The sequence below is a fragment of the Anabrus simplex genome, chromosome X (assembly GCF_040414725.1).
Source record: "Anabrus simplex isolate iqAnaSimp1 chromosome X, ASM4041472v1, whole genome shotgun sequence".
NCBI classification, from domain to species: Eukaryota; Metazoa; Arthropoda; class Insecta; order Orthoptera; family Tettigoniidae; genus Anabrus; species Anabrus simplex.
In genome coordinates this window covers 102,887,557-102,902,417 of record NC_090279.1, presented here as the reverse complement: position 1 = coordinate 102,902,417, position 14,861 = coordinate 102,887,557, and the positions used below count along the sequence as shown (strand labels likewise).

Below are 14,861 nucleotides of genomic sequence, written 5' to 3'. Positions count from 1 at the left end.
TGATCACATGTAACGACATCGAGTGCAGTGTTCAATTCTAGTCTTGTTATGTTTCAATCTGATCTTCTTAGAACAAAGGTATCCCCTAACATGTTGTACAGCGTTCTGAACACACCAGACAATGTTTTAATCACATGTTGTATCGAGTACAGTGTTCGATTCTACTTATTTTGTGTTCTGAACACATCAATCAATGTTCTGATTACATGTTGTATCGAGTACTGGCTGTCTCATAAGGAGCTATGTATAGCCGCCATCTTGCGCAAGCATCCTTAGGGCGTCTCTAGCCAAGGATCCTTAAGCCGCCTCATAAGAGCAACCGCCATCTTGCACAAACATCCCTCATAAGGAGCTATGTATAACCGCCATCTTGCGCAAGCATCCCAAGGGCGTCTATGTATAGCGATCATCTTGCATAAGCACCTTTAAGGAGTCATGTATAGCCACCATCTTGTGCAATTAGCGTTGAGAGATGGCTGCTGTAGAATTTTTCTTTTTAAAATTATCCGCTACCACATAGAGTGTAGCACTGAGGTTTGCGATGTAAGATGGCGGATGACAGCTGCGCGTGAGTTTGTAAAGCACGTGGAATTTACCGCCACCACATAGATGGCAGCACGGTGCTCAAAGATGGCGTATGACAGCTAACAGAACTTTTCAAATTACCCGCTACTACAGAGAGCAGGGCGGATAGTAGCTGTCAAAAAAGCACGTGAGTTTGTTTCCAAACAAGAGCGCGTGGAATTTACCACCACCACATAGAGGGCAGCACGGTGCTCAAAGGTGGCGGATGATAGCTAACAGAACTTTGTCAAATTGCCCGCTACTACGTGCTTAAGGTAGTAGCCATAAAGAGGGCAGCACGGTGTTCTGTAGATTAAAGATGGCGGATGACAGCTGACGAAATTGCCAGCAGCACGGTGCTCAAAGATGGCGGATGACAGCTGCACGTGGCTTTGTTTACTAAACAAGAGCACGTGGAATTTTTCAATTTGCCGCCACCACATTTTCAAAGGTATCTAGCTAAAGAGGACAGCACGGTGCTTAAAGATGGCGGATGACAGCTAACAGAACTTTTCAAATTGCCCGCTACTACAGAGAACAGCACGGTGCACTGTATATTAAAGATGGCGGATGACAGCTGACGAAATTGTCCGCAGCGCAGTGCTCTATTGATTAAAGATGGTGGATGACAGCTGTCAAAAAAAGCACGTGGCTTTGTTTACTAAACAAGAGCACGTGGAATTTGCCGCCACCACAGTTCAAAGGTATCTAGCTAAAAAGGGCAGCACGGTGCTCGAAGATGGCGGATGATAGCTAACAGAACTTTTCAAATTGCCCGCTACTACAGAGAGCAGCACGGTGTTCTGTGGATTAAAGATGGCGGATGACAGCTGACGAAATTGCCCGCATGATAGCAGCACAGTGCTCTATTGATTAAAGATGGCAGATGTCAGCTGTCAAAAAAGCACGTGGCTTTGTTTCCAAACAAGAGCATTTAGAATTTGCCGCCACCACATAGAGTGTAGCACTGAGGTTTGTGATGCAAGATGGCGGATAACAGCTGCACGTGAATTTGTTTCCAAACAAGAGCACGTGGAATTTCCCGCCGCCACAAAGAGGGGTAGCACTGTGCTCAAAGATGGCTGCTGTCACGTGGAATTGCCTGCCACCACAGGTATCTAGCTAAAGATGGCAGCACTGCGGTTTGCGATGCAAGATGGCTGCTGTCAAAAAGCATTTTTCAAATTATCCGCCACCACATTTCAAAGGTAAGTAGCTAAAGAGGGCAGCATGGTGCTCAAAGATGGCGGATGACAGCTGCACGTGGCTTTGTTTCCAAACAAGAGCACGTGGAATTTGCTTTCACTACATAGAGTGCAGCACTGAGGTTTGCGATGCAAGATGGCGGATGACAACTGTCAAAGGTAAGTAGCTAAAGAGGGCAGCACGGTGCTCAAAGATGGCGGATGACAGCTGCACGTGGCTTTGTTTCCAAACAAGAGCACGTGGAATTTGCCGTCACTACATAGAGTGCAGCACTGAGGTTTCGGATGCAAGATGGCGGATGACGTACCACATTTCAAAGGTAAGTAGCTAAAGAGGGCAGCACGATGCTCAAAGATGGCGGATGACAGCTGCACGTGGATTTGTTTATCTCACGCTAGTGAGGTTAAGTTGGTAGCACTGAGGTTTAGGCCCGCCAAGATGGCAGCACTGCCGATGACAGGTGACGCAAGAGGGCAGCACAGCGCTCAAAGATGGCGGATGACAGCTGTCAAAAAAGCATGTGGCTGTCAAAAAGCACGTGGCTTTGTTTACCTCACGCGCTAGTTAGGTTAAGTTGGTACCACTAAGGTTTAGGCTCGTCAAGATGGCAGTACTGAGGTTAGCGATGCGTTGTTGTCGATGACAGCTGTCAAAAAGCACGTGGCTTTGTTTACAAATCTGTCAAAAAGCACGTGGCTGTCAAAAAACACGTGGCTTTGTTTACCTCGCACTAGTTAGGTTAAGTTGGCACTACTGAGATTTAGGTCCGTCAAGATGGCAGTACTGAGGTTAGCGATGCGTTGTTGTCTGTCAAAAAGCACGTGGCTGTCAAAAAACACGTGGCTTTGTTTACCTCATGCTAGTTAGGTTAAGTTGGCACTAGTGAGGTTTAGGCCCGTCAAGATGGCAGCAGTGAGGTTAGCGATGCGTTGTTGTCGATGACAGCTGTCTAAAAGCACGTGGCTTTGTTTACAAATTCAAATCTCCCGCCAAAATTCAAATCTCCCGCCAAAATTCAAATTTCCCGCCAGAATTCAAATTTCCCGCGCCGCGGGCGGAGGAGGAGGCCGCAGAACTCTCCCATTATACTACTAACGTAGCAGATGTCTGGTCATACATGGGATTAAGGACAATAGAAGCGAGGACAAACTGGCGTTACTAGATGCTGTGTTGGAAGTGTTCACACAAGGAGTGAAAGTAAATTGCGCGGAATCCGATGTGGACGACGTGCAGAGAATAGGAAGGATCCAAGGGAACAGACCGATTAAAGTACAATTGGTATCTGGAATGAAAACCCACCAAATTCTCCGGAATGCCAGGAATTTAAAAGGGACGGAAGTCTGGATCCAGAGAGACCTGGGAATTGAAGAAAGGAAAGAGATGAAAATCCTACGATTCCACTTGGGGAGAGCAAGAAGAGAGGGCCTTACAGCGTTTATTAGAGGCAAGAGACTATTCATCACAGGCGATGGTTGGAGAAAGAACTACACGCCATCCCAGCTGGAAGCCCTGGCGCGAGGAGGAAGTGCGGTACCGGCGCAACACGGAAGAAAGAATAATGACGTGCAGGAAACAGGAGCAGAGCTCGTGTCGCCAATGTTGCTGACACCTACTGACAGTGAGGGCGTTGCCACTACTACGGAGAAACGACCTGTAAGTAAATGTTCAACACCTGATGAGGAACCGGGTAATAGCTCGTGTACTACTCCGGTAGCTGGAAAAAGCAGCTGCAGGACAGAGGACGATAAGAAAAAGAAGCAGGGACAGAGCCTGAAGGACTTATGGGCTAAGAAGGGAGTGTTCTCAGATGGAAAAGGTAATAAACGGGAAGGAAAGCAGTTAGGGGAAATTTATAGTTCCCCTCGTGGAAGTATAGTACAAATTGATAAAACAATAAACACACGTAGTAAAACAGGTAGTGTCTCAGATAATAGGAAAGTGAAATAACTAGCATTGAAAATTGATTTTATAAATATAGAAGGCATATTAAGTAAAGTGGGGAATGATGGAGTGTCTGAGCTTGTGGAAAATTTTGAGATATTTGCTTTTTTAGAAACATGGATGCCGGAAGGAAAGATTTTAACATGGAAGGGCTATGTTACGAGAAGTGTAATAAAAAGAAAACGAGGGACTCGAGGGACTCGAGGGACTCGAGGGAGAATTCCGGGAGGAATAACACTTCTGATAAAGGAAGAGTTTAGTAGTCAGATAGAAGAATTGCCTAACGATATGCAAGATGTAACTTGGATCAAACTTAAACTGGAAGGGAGTAAACAGAGAGACATATGCTTAGCCTTTATATATAACCATCCGATGGGGTCACCATATACCAATGTGAACTTTTTTGAGGATTTAATAGAGGAGATTAACCTAATGAGAGGTAAATATGAAGAAGCAGGAATCATTATGTTGGGGGATTGGAACGCACGAATTGGAGAGTCAATTCCCGCATATAGTAAAGAAGGAATAGAGCCAATGAGAGGTAGCAGAAACAGTCGGGATAAGGAACGTAATGTATATGGGGATAAACTACTAGAACTATGTACCGCAGAGAATTTATATATTCTAAATGGATGGTGGCGGGGAGATGAAACGGGAAAGCTAACATATATTACAGCGCAGGGAGGTAGTGTAATTGATTTGGTTGTGTGTACGGGAGATATTTTAGAGATGGTAAAGGAAATAGAGATATTACAATGGGCCGAATCACATCATTCCCCGGTATCTGTTACCCTAGAAGTGTATGAGAAAGAACAGGAGGAACGTAACACTGTAACAGAAAAAGATAATATTAGAATAATTAATAAATACAAGTAGTGCAAGAATACCCCAAAAAGAGTAGAGTCATATTTAAAGGGAGAAGAATTCCAGATAATTAAGAGTGGAATAGAGGTTGCGTTACTGAGTAGTAAGGTGGACTTAGCGGTAGAACTGGTAGAGAAACCTTTTAAAACTATAGTTCATGTGAAAAGGAAACAGAATAATAATAATAATAAAGTTAAAAGGAAAGGATGGTACAATGATGTGTGTAAAACAAAGAAAATGGAGGTGATTAGAGCCCTAAAGGCATATAGAAAAGAGGGGGAGCCTAAGGTTCGGGCACACTATTGTAAACTAAGAAAAGAATATAAAGTGTTGTTAGTAGAGCAAAAGAGGATATGGCAACAGGAGGAGGCAAAATTAATAAACATAGACTGTAAGAATAATCAAAGTGATAAGGTATGGAATAGAATTAACAAAATACGTAGAGGTGAGAGAGGATATGCCAATGTTAAAATTGAGAATGGAGTCTGGATTGATTATTTTAACAAATTGCTAGGAGGACAGGATACTTGGATAAATAATAGAACATGTATGGATATCTCGAGGGGCTTAGAGATTTGTATCCCCTGCTTAGATGAAGAAATAACAGAATGTGAGGTTTTAGAAATGATTAGAAAGGTCAAATATAGGAAAGCGGGGGGCTTCAGTGGTATAACTAATGAATTTTGGAAAGAAGCAGTAAAAAGTCAACAAATGCTGGAAATATTAGTAAAATTGTTCAATAGGATATTTGATTCTTTGGAGTTTCCTAAGGCATGGCAGACAGGTATAATATGTCCAATTTACAAGAAGCGTGGGGAGAGAAGTAATCCAAACAACTACAGAGGTATAACACTATTGGACTCCCTAAGTAAATTATATACAGGAATTCTGGCAAATAGACTGATGAAATGGGCGGAAGAATTCTCCATCCTCTCGAAATATCAAAGTGGTTTCAGAAAACGCAGAAGAACAATAGATAACATCATGATTGTAAAAACAATAATAGATAAGTATATAAAACCGAAAGCAGGAAAATTATATTTATCGGCTATAGATTTTGAAAAGGCCTTTGACACAGTCAGCAGGGGTGCATTGTTCGCAAAATTACGCCTATTAGGGGTATCTAGTAAGATGGTACAAGCAGTGGAGGCAGTTTACCGAAGGGTGCAATGCAGTATAAGGGTAGGTGATGGGGTAGCATGTGGTCAAATAGATTCTTTATTGGGTTTGAAACAAGGATGTAAGCTATCTCCTATTTTATTTCTGTTATTTATAAACGATATATTAAACGGACATGGAGGTGATAACTGGATGAGTCCAGTTTTAGTAAATCAAGAAATACCAGGCCTAATTTTCGCGGACGATGTCCTGCTAATGACGTTAACGGCCGGAGGCATGCAAAAGAGCATCAATGCTGTGACAGAGTTTGCTAAAACGTGGTCATTAAAAATTAACATTTCCAAGACGAAAGTTCTGATCTGTAAGAAAGGCTGTAAACGAGCGAAGAATGAACAATGGACGATTGATGGTTGTCAAGTGGAGGTCACAAATAGATTAGAGTACCTGGGAATATATATAGCAAACAACGGGAAGTGGATCCATCAAATAAAACAAGCCAAATGGAAAGGTCTTGCAGCATTATCAGTAATTAGAATTCTTGAAAATAAATTCCCAAATATAGACTATAAGATTCAGAGAAATGTCCTGCAAGCCGTAGTTAAAAATCGAATGCTTTATGGAGCTGAGCTATGGGGTGTAGAGAAAGAGTGTGAGATGCTGAATCAGGTTATAAGTAAGTTCTGTAAAATTGTAATGGGGTTACCAAATTGTACAGCAAATTGTGGAGTAAGATTAATATGTGAAGAAAATATCCAAGTAGATGTTCTTAAGAGAGTTCTGAAATATCTGTTGAGACTGAAAGGAACAGAGGGTGGTGAGCTTCTGCAGATCGCATATCAACATCAGAGAGATAATATCCAGGGAGAGTATTGGTTAACGAAAATCAGAAGTATATTAGATAGGTTGGGATATGGAAGTTATTGGGAGAGGTTGGAAAGATCAACGAATAAACTAATCATTAGACGACTCAGAGATATTCAAAGACAGTGGTTGGTATCCGAGTGTAGAAGCAAGGCGACCCTCTCAGAGTTTATTAGGATAAGGCAGGATATGAACATAAATATTGTGAGTGTAAATAGAAGAGAAATCAGGGGTTTGATATGGTGGTTAATGGGAATTTACAAGAATAGGGGATGGATTGAAGTGAAAGATGCAACAAGGTGCCTTCTCTGTGGTGAAAACAGAGAAGAATTTCACATGTTGAAATCATGTAAAGAAACCATAGCGGTGAGAACGAAATTTTTTAATAACAAGGAACAATATATGATAAATGAGGATGAGAATGGCTACAGGATTATTAAGATGATAAGCAAAGAATGGTATAAACCTGGTAATCTCAGTAAACTGTTAATTGTAATTAGAAATTCATGTAGAAGAGTGTTGAAAGAGCCTACAATGAGGGTAGGTCATATTACGGATGGATGATTGTGTTGCGAACCGATTAGTTAAGAAATTGCCAATAGGGCTATGTAGTAAAAGGAATATTAGTATATGTAGCACTGTAAAGTCGATATGTTATTAAGCCATAACGTAATTAACTGTCAAATTGTTTGTAATGAGACAGCGCCCAATGGATATAATGTTTCATCCTCAGCTGCTGGCGATCCGTGGCTGTAGGTTGATAACATTCATTCACTACTCATTCCACATATATTATTCATTCAATCATTTATTTAATTCATAACAAGGGCTCTCTCCCCAGTTACTGGTTATCCGTACTGGGAGGAATGAGTATTTTTTCCTAACATGCATGCATGAATATCCATATACCCATTCACAAATCCATCCATACGTGTTTTCTCAATACAGTTAGGGAATTGGTAATTAATTAATTAATTCATTTATTTATACACTCATGTAGATAATCGTAGGCGTGGCCCTTGCATGTGGAATGGCGATCCGCCTGTGGAAAGGGCACTATTTTAGATAGGGAATCATAGCCAATTAATTAATTCCTTAATTCATTAATTCATACACTTATGTAAGGCTATAACCGAAGTAGGGCGGGATAGGACGGGCCTATCCCAATCGAATATGTAGAGTGATCTAAATGCAACAGAGAAAGAAGAATAGGGAGGGGGGCACATGAGGTGCGGGATTTCCGCTTACGTGTGCCTCGCAGAAATTAGGGAATGGTGAGAAATTAGTGTTTGACAGCTATTAGATCAGGTGGGGTCTTCCGTTTGGGCCTCAAGGGAAAGGGCCGGACGTGTTATCCTTGGGAAGGTGGCTCCTTTTTCTCACCAGGGGTGGATAACACGACCGGGCAGTAGTCATGCATTTATCCTGCCAACCGAATGCTCTCTCCTCAGTTGGTGGCTATCCGTGACTGGGAGGGAAGTGTTCATGCATGCATGACAATATTATTCGGTCATGGAATCATTAAAAAAAACCTCATTCATGCATTTATGTACACCTATGTATAGTGTCTGTGAAAATGGAGGAAAACTCTGTACAGACTTATGATAAATAAATATATGAACCAATGAATGTGGTAAGGGTTAAGGTTAGTCGCACCTGTGTCGTCTCCATGTAGTCCGTGAATTTTCCGCGGAGGTTGAGTGTAGTCAATGGTCAGCCACAAGGTCGCTGCTACACAGAGCACCATGATCAGGAGAAGCAGCAACATCGCTGGAAAGACAAAGACTATTTTCACCGTTGATTCTGCAAGAGCACCTGCGCCTATAATAGTCCTCTAGACATTATCTACCTCTCCTCGCGTACCTTTTGATGCTCTCATTATTGAAGAGGTGACCTCTTTGCGATTCTTATAAGGACTCTTGCCTGCCGTCTAAGCAACACTGAGAGTGTGTTCTCGTTCGCACTTGCGATGCAGTCACGTTTGGTTCATACCCGCAATGTACACTTTTGCGTTCCGTGAATGAACAACAAGTACGTAGCGCACCAGGACCGGTGCAGCCGCATGTCACAACAGCTTCTTTGTTTGTGATCCGTGTCACGGCTCCCTTAAGCTTTTTGATTCCTATGGTTCGGGTTTCAATTCCCTGACTGCTCCTGGTCGTGCCTTTGCATACCTCCTATCTTTAACCACTGTCACCGCTGGTGAGTTGATAGTCGGTGGAATCATTTAATTCTTGACTTGTCAAAAGAAACTAAGGAACTGCCATTTTTGAAGAATTCGATTAAATTTTTTGTTGTTGTTGTAAAATTATATAAAATTTTGTGTATTTTATTTCTGGTGAAATTTTGTGATTTTAAAGAATTTTCAGGACTCACAGAAGAGACAATTATTTACTTAATCATTGAGTGTTAAAAGAAAAGACATTGATATTGGAGATCTCCAGTAATATGTTTGTTGTAACCCATTTTTTGTATCACCCTGTAGTTGCCACGTGGAGGCTTCGATCACGAAATCGCTGAGTTTCGCAATCGAAACCTCTACAATAATTTCCCACATTACCATTTATGGTGCTGTAATGCTATTGGCGAAAATAACACTAAATCGTATTGGTGAAACTTCGGGTCGAAACATAGGTAGTTTCCCTGATTGGCTGTTTGAGTACTTCTCAATTTCCGGCCTTTTGGCTCCTCAGCAGGAGCAAGGCTCTGCTCAGCGTCTTTGGTTTTCGTACGTCTTAACGATCGGACGCGCCTTGTAAGGTGGTCCGCTCAGCGGCTCCAGCCATCACGGGGTAAGCATGTTTTCTTTTCTCAAGTGTTAAATTAAAATGATGCCTTTGCTGGTGAGATGTAGTGTTTACAGTGCACTATGTCTTCTGGTATGGGCTATATCAAATTTGTTACTTTCATTGACCTGTCACAGTCTCATCCTTGGCTTTGACAATATGAAAGTGACTGAGGTATGAGTGATGCTAGTAATACCATTCCTTATGCAGCCAGTCCCTGTTATGAATGGTGTGAAAATATCGCTCATAGGGTCAGTTGGTGCATACATTTCAGTGGGCTTGGCAGACTGATATGTAAGAGCAACTGCTGGCTCGGTGAGGAAAGCAACGGGAAACTACCTCACTCCTCGTTTCCCTAGTACGCCTCTTCAGTGACGCCTAGGCTATTTATGACAGCTGTTGGCGAAGCTGCAGAGGATCAAACCAGCCTTCGGGCTGATTACCCAACATACATACAAATTAAAATGTAAATTCATTTGTGCGGAGTTTACCTTAGACCGTGGTTTTTACAGTTTTGATTTTGTAATGCCTTAGTTCGTCAGCTAGGCATATCCTTTGTTTTGGAGGCAATTCCTTTTATTAAACTTTTGTGTAAATGAAAATTTTAATTTTTCCATTCCGGTTGCCTCCAGTTATTCCGCATCAATTGAGCTATGTGCCCCTCACTGATGTGTATGAGGAGAGGACTGCACCCCTAAAGGCCTCTGCGCTAAATTTAAATCTCCTTTGTTTTCTTGTCTTGTAAAAACTCTTTGGATTTGCCTTGTAAGATAATTGTAATTATGTCATATTCCCCGTTAAATTTTCCTTGTGTTGGTATTTGATTTTCTGAAGAACCGCCGATAGGAACCTAGTGATTCGCTTTCATCTTTTTCTTAGTTGATTATCTTATGCTTTTCATTGGTGTTTTATACCTTGTTAAAATTCTTTATTGTGAGTAAATTAGACTAAAGGGACAATGCTCTCACGTTATTTCCCTACAACGTTCACGTAAGATCTCGTCCTCTGTAGTGTTTCCCAGCCTGCTTCCCATATAGTTGTCATGTTGGTTATCCTGGGCAGCCATGTTCTCCTGATGTTGTTCTTTGCACCTTATGTACCTTATATTATGTGCTCTCTTCTGCAAAGGCGGGGTTACACCACCTCTCATTTTGATCAGGCGCTTGCCCGTCTTAGCGAGTCGAATCCTTCCAGAAATTGTTTCAGGTCGTTTCGTACACAAGCATCCTGCTCTCACGAATTTAAATCTTCAGGGCCGCCCACAGAGGGATTCGAACCCTATCTCTCCCGAACACGAACTGAAGGGTCGGGGGAAAAGCAGGACAGTGATTATTTTTAAAACTAGAGAACAAGCTATTTTAAATTTCAAATTGTTGTGACATCAATGTATCAGAACAGAAATTCACTTTTGTTTCTGAAAACAATAACTTGGGTTCAGAAAACATGGAATCAGAGCTGTCCCCAGATTAATGTAATTCCACGAAACCCTTTCAAAGTACACTTCTGAAGTGGAAGAAACCAGATAAGTCAAGTGCAGCAGTGAGGAAACTGAGAGCATCAGGACAGATTACTTCATCAGACTTTGTACATATTTGTTTGGAAGTCTGGAGGAGACGAACGGGGGAGTGAGAGAAGTGACTGTGGCGATAACGCTGGGATGGTTTACATCTCGATGCTATTATCATTACATACCATAATCCGACATTTTTATCGCACTCCCAGTACGAATGGTCACGCACGGGGAAAGTAAGCCAGATGACCTTCAGGCCAGCAATTTGATTGCGTTACATAATGAATGAAGCGGAATACAGTCTAGTATTTAGTTTGACCACCCGAGGAATCGCAGCAAATTGCCTTCATCCACGATGTGTGTGACGAAGTGCAGCACATTCTCAATTGCTTGGCCCATTGCAAGACACTAGTTTTCCTTTCGAGGTTATAAAATGGTTGAGCCTTTTCCTTATGAAGAATCACGTGCTGCACAACCGTAGCCAAACGAAATATTACATTTTGTGTTGAAAATCTTTCCATATGTGTCACCTTCTCTAAAAAGATTCAAAATTTTCTTAATATTAGCTCATCTGTCAAGTAACACTTCTTGGAGTTTTAGCGGCCGTAGTGAATCTCACACTTGTAACACGATTCTCAATCAAAGTCTTATCTACTCGTCTGTCTTTTGTGCATTTCCACATGATTTCAGACACTACTGCGGATATATTATATGATGACATGAATTGCACAAAACACTTTCGAATATACTCAAACTTCCTGAAAAGCCAACACCTCCTAAACCAATACGCAATCTGAAAGCAACTGAGAAACTTCTTCATCTTTATGTGGCCTTCATTGTACGTGTAATACAATACTCAGCTCATCTAACACCATACCCAGCTAAGACCCCTGTGGTCGCTATCTGTTTAGTCACTTGTTGTTACAGACAACACACAAGTACAACCATATTCAGCCAAGAGCCCTGTGGTCGCAATCTGTCTTTAGACACTAGTTACTACATCATCACAAGAGTAACACCATACTCAGCTAAGAGCCCTGTGGTCGCAATCTGTCTTTAGACACTTGTTACTACATCATCACAAGAGTAACACCATACTCAGCTAAGAGCCTCGTGGTCGCTATTTATGTTTAGTCACTTGTTACTACATCATCACAAGAGTAAGACCATACTCAGCTAAGAGCCTCGTGGTCGCAATCTGTCTTTAGACACTTGTTACTACATCATCACAAGAGTAAAACCATACTCAGCTAAGAGCCTCGTGGTCGCTATTTGTGTTTAGTCACTTGTTACTACATCATCACAAGAGTAACAGCATACTCAGCTAAGAGCCTCGTGGTCGCTATTTGTGTTTAGTCACTTGTTACTACATCACCACAAGAGTAACACCATACTCAGCTAAGAGCCCTGTGGTCGCAATCTGTCTTTAGACACTTGTTACTACATCACCACAAGAGTAACACCATACTCAGCTAAGAGCCCTGTGGTCGCTATTTGTGTTTAGTCACTTGTTACTACATCATCTCAAGAGTAACACCATACTGAGCTAAGAGCCCTGTGGTCGCTATTTGTGTTTAGTCACTTGTTACTACATCATCACAAGAGTAACACCATACTCAGCTAAGAGCCTCGTGGTCGCTATTTGTGTTTAGTCACTTGTTACTACATCACCACAAGAGTAACAGCATACTCAGCTAAGAGCCTCGTGGTAGCTATTTGTGTTTAGTCACTTGTTACTACATCATCACAAGAGTAACAGCATACTCAGCTAAGAGCCTCGTGGTCGCTATTTGTGTTTAGTCACTTGTTACTACATCACCACAAGAGTAACACCATACTCAGCTAAGAGCCTCGTGGTCGCTATTTGTGTTTAGTCACTTGTTACTACATCACCACAAGAGTAACACCATACTCAGCTAAGAGCCCCGTGGTCGCTATTTGTGTTTAGTCACTTGTTACTACATCATCACAAGAGTAACAGCATACTCAGCTAAGAGCCTCGTGGTCGCTATTTGTGTTTAGTCACTTGTTACTACATCACCACAAGAGTAACACCATACTGAGCTAAGAGCCCTGTGGTCGCTATTTGTGTTTAGTCACTTGTTACTACATCATCACAAGAGTAACACCATACTCAGCTAAGAGCCTCGTGGTCGCTATTTGTGTTTAGTCACTTGTTACTACATCACCACAAGAGTAACAGCATACTCAGCTAAGAGCCTCGTGGTAGCTATTTGTGTTTAGTCACTTGTTACTACATCATCACAAGAGTAACAGCATACTCAGCTAAGAGCCTCGTGGTCGCTATTTGTGTTTAGTCACTTGTTACTACATCATCACAATAGTAAGACCATACTCAGCTAAGAGCCTCGTGGTCGCTATTTGTGTTTAGTCACTTGTTACTACATCACCACAAGAGTAACACCATACTCAGCTAAGAGCCCCGTGGTCGCTATTTGTGTTTAGTCACTTGTTACTACATCATCACAAGAGTAACAGCATACTCAGCTAAGAGCCTCGTGGTCGCTATTTGTGTTTAGTCACTTGTTACTACATCACCACAAGAGTAACACCATACTCAGCTAAGAGCCTCGTGGTAGCTATTTGTGTTTAGTCACTTGTTACTACATCATCACAAGAGTAACACCATACTCAGCTAAGAGCCTCGTGGTCGCTATTTGTGTTTAGTCACTTGTTACTACATCACCACAAGAGTAACACCATACTCAGCTAAGAGCCTCGTGGTCGCTATTTGTGTTTAGTCACTTGTTACTACATCACCACAAGAGTAACAGCATACTCAGCTAAGAGCCTCGTGGTCGCTATTTGTGTTTAGTCACTTGTTACTACATCATCTCAAGAGTAACACCATACTCAGCTAAGAGCCCCGTGGTCGCTATATGTGTTTAGACACTTGTTAATACATCATCACAAGAGTAACACCATACTCAGCTAAGAGCCCCGTGGTCGCTATTTGTGTTTAGTCACTTGTTACTACATCACCACAAGAGTAACAGCATACTCAGCTAAGAGCCCTGTGGTCGCTATTTGTGTTTAGTCACTTGTTACTACATCACCACAAGAGTAACAGCATACTCAGCTAAGAGCCCCGTGGTCGCTATTTGTGTTTAGTCACTTGTTACTACATCACCACAAGAGTAACAGCATACTCAGCTAAGAGCCCCGTGGTCGCTATTTGTGTTTAGTCACTTGTTACTACATCATCACAAGAGTAACAGCATACTCAGCTAAGAGCCCTGTGGTCGCTATTTGTGTTTAGTCACTTGTTACTACATCATCATAAGAGTAACACCATACTCAGCTAAGAGCCTCGTGGTCGCAATCTGTCTTTAGACACTTGTTACTACATCATCTCAAGAGTAACAGCATACTCAGCTAAGAGCCTCGTGGTCGCTATTTGTGTTTAGTCACTTGTTACTACATCACCACAAGAGTAACACCATACTCAGCTAAGAGCCTCGTGGTCGCTATTTGTGTTTAGTCACTTCTTAATACATCATCACAAGAGTAACACCATACTCAGCTAAGAGCCTCGTGGTCGCTATTTGTGTTTAGTCACTTCTTAATACATCATCACAAGAGTAACACCATACTCAGCTAAGAGCCTCGTGGTCGCTATTTGTGTTTAGTCACTTGTTACTACATCATCACAAGAGTAACACCATACTCAGCTAAGAGCCTCGTGGTCGCTATTTGTGTTTAGTCACTTGTTACTACATCATCACAAGAGTAACAGCATACTCAGCTAAGAGCCTCGTGGTCGCTATTTGTGTTTAGTCACTTGTTACTACATCATCACAAGAGTAACAGCATACTCAGCTAAGAGCCTCGTGGTCGCTATTTGTGTTTAGTCACTTGTTACTACATCATCACAAGAGTAACAGCATACTCAGCTAAGAGCCTCGTGGTCGCAATCTGTCTTTAGACACTTGTTACTACATCATCACAAGAGTAACAGCATACTCAGCTAAGAGCCTCGTGGTCGCAAT

The 14,861-nt window shown here is 41.9% G+C and overlaps 1 long non-coding RNA gene across 1 annotated transcript in view; it reads right to left on the bottom strand.

Moving 5' to 3' along the window:
- LOC136886289 (uncharacterized) overlaps window positions 1-14,861 on the bottom strand; it is a 57,463-nt gene that overhangs the window by 21,104 nt on the left and 21,498 nt on the right. Inside the window, exon 2 of the long non-coding RNA XR_010861759.2 lies at window positions 8,212-8,325. This is a non-coding gene — a long non-coding RNA (uncharacterized lncRNA). The remainder of the gene's footprint in view (window positions 1-8,211; window positions 8,326-14,861) is intronic.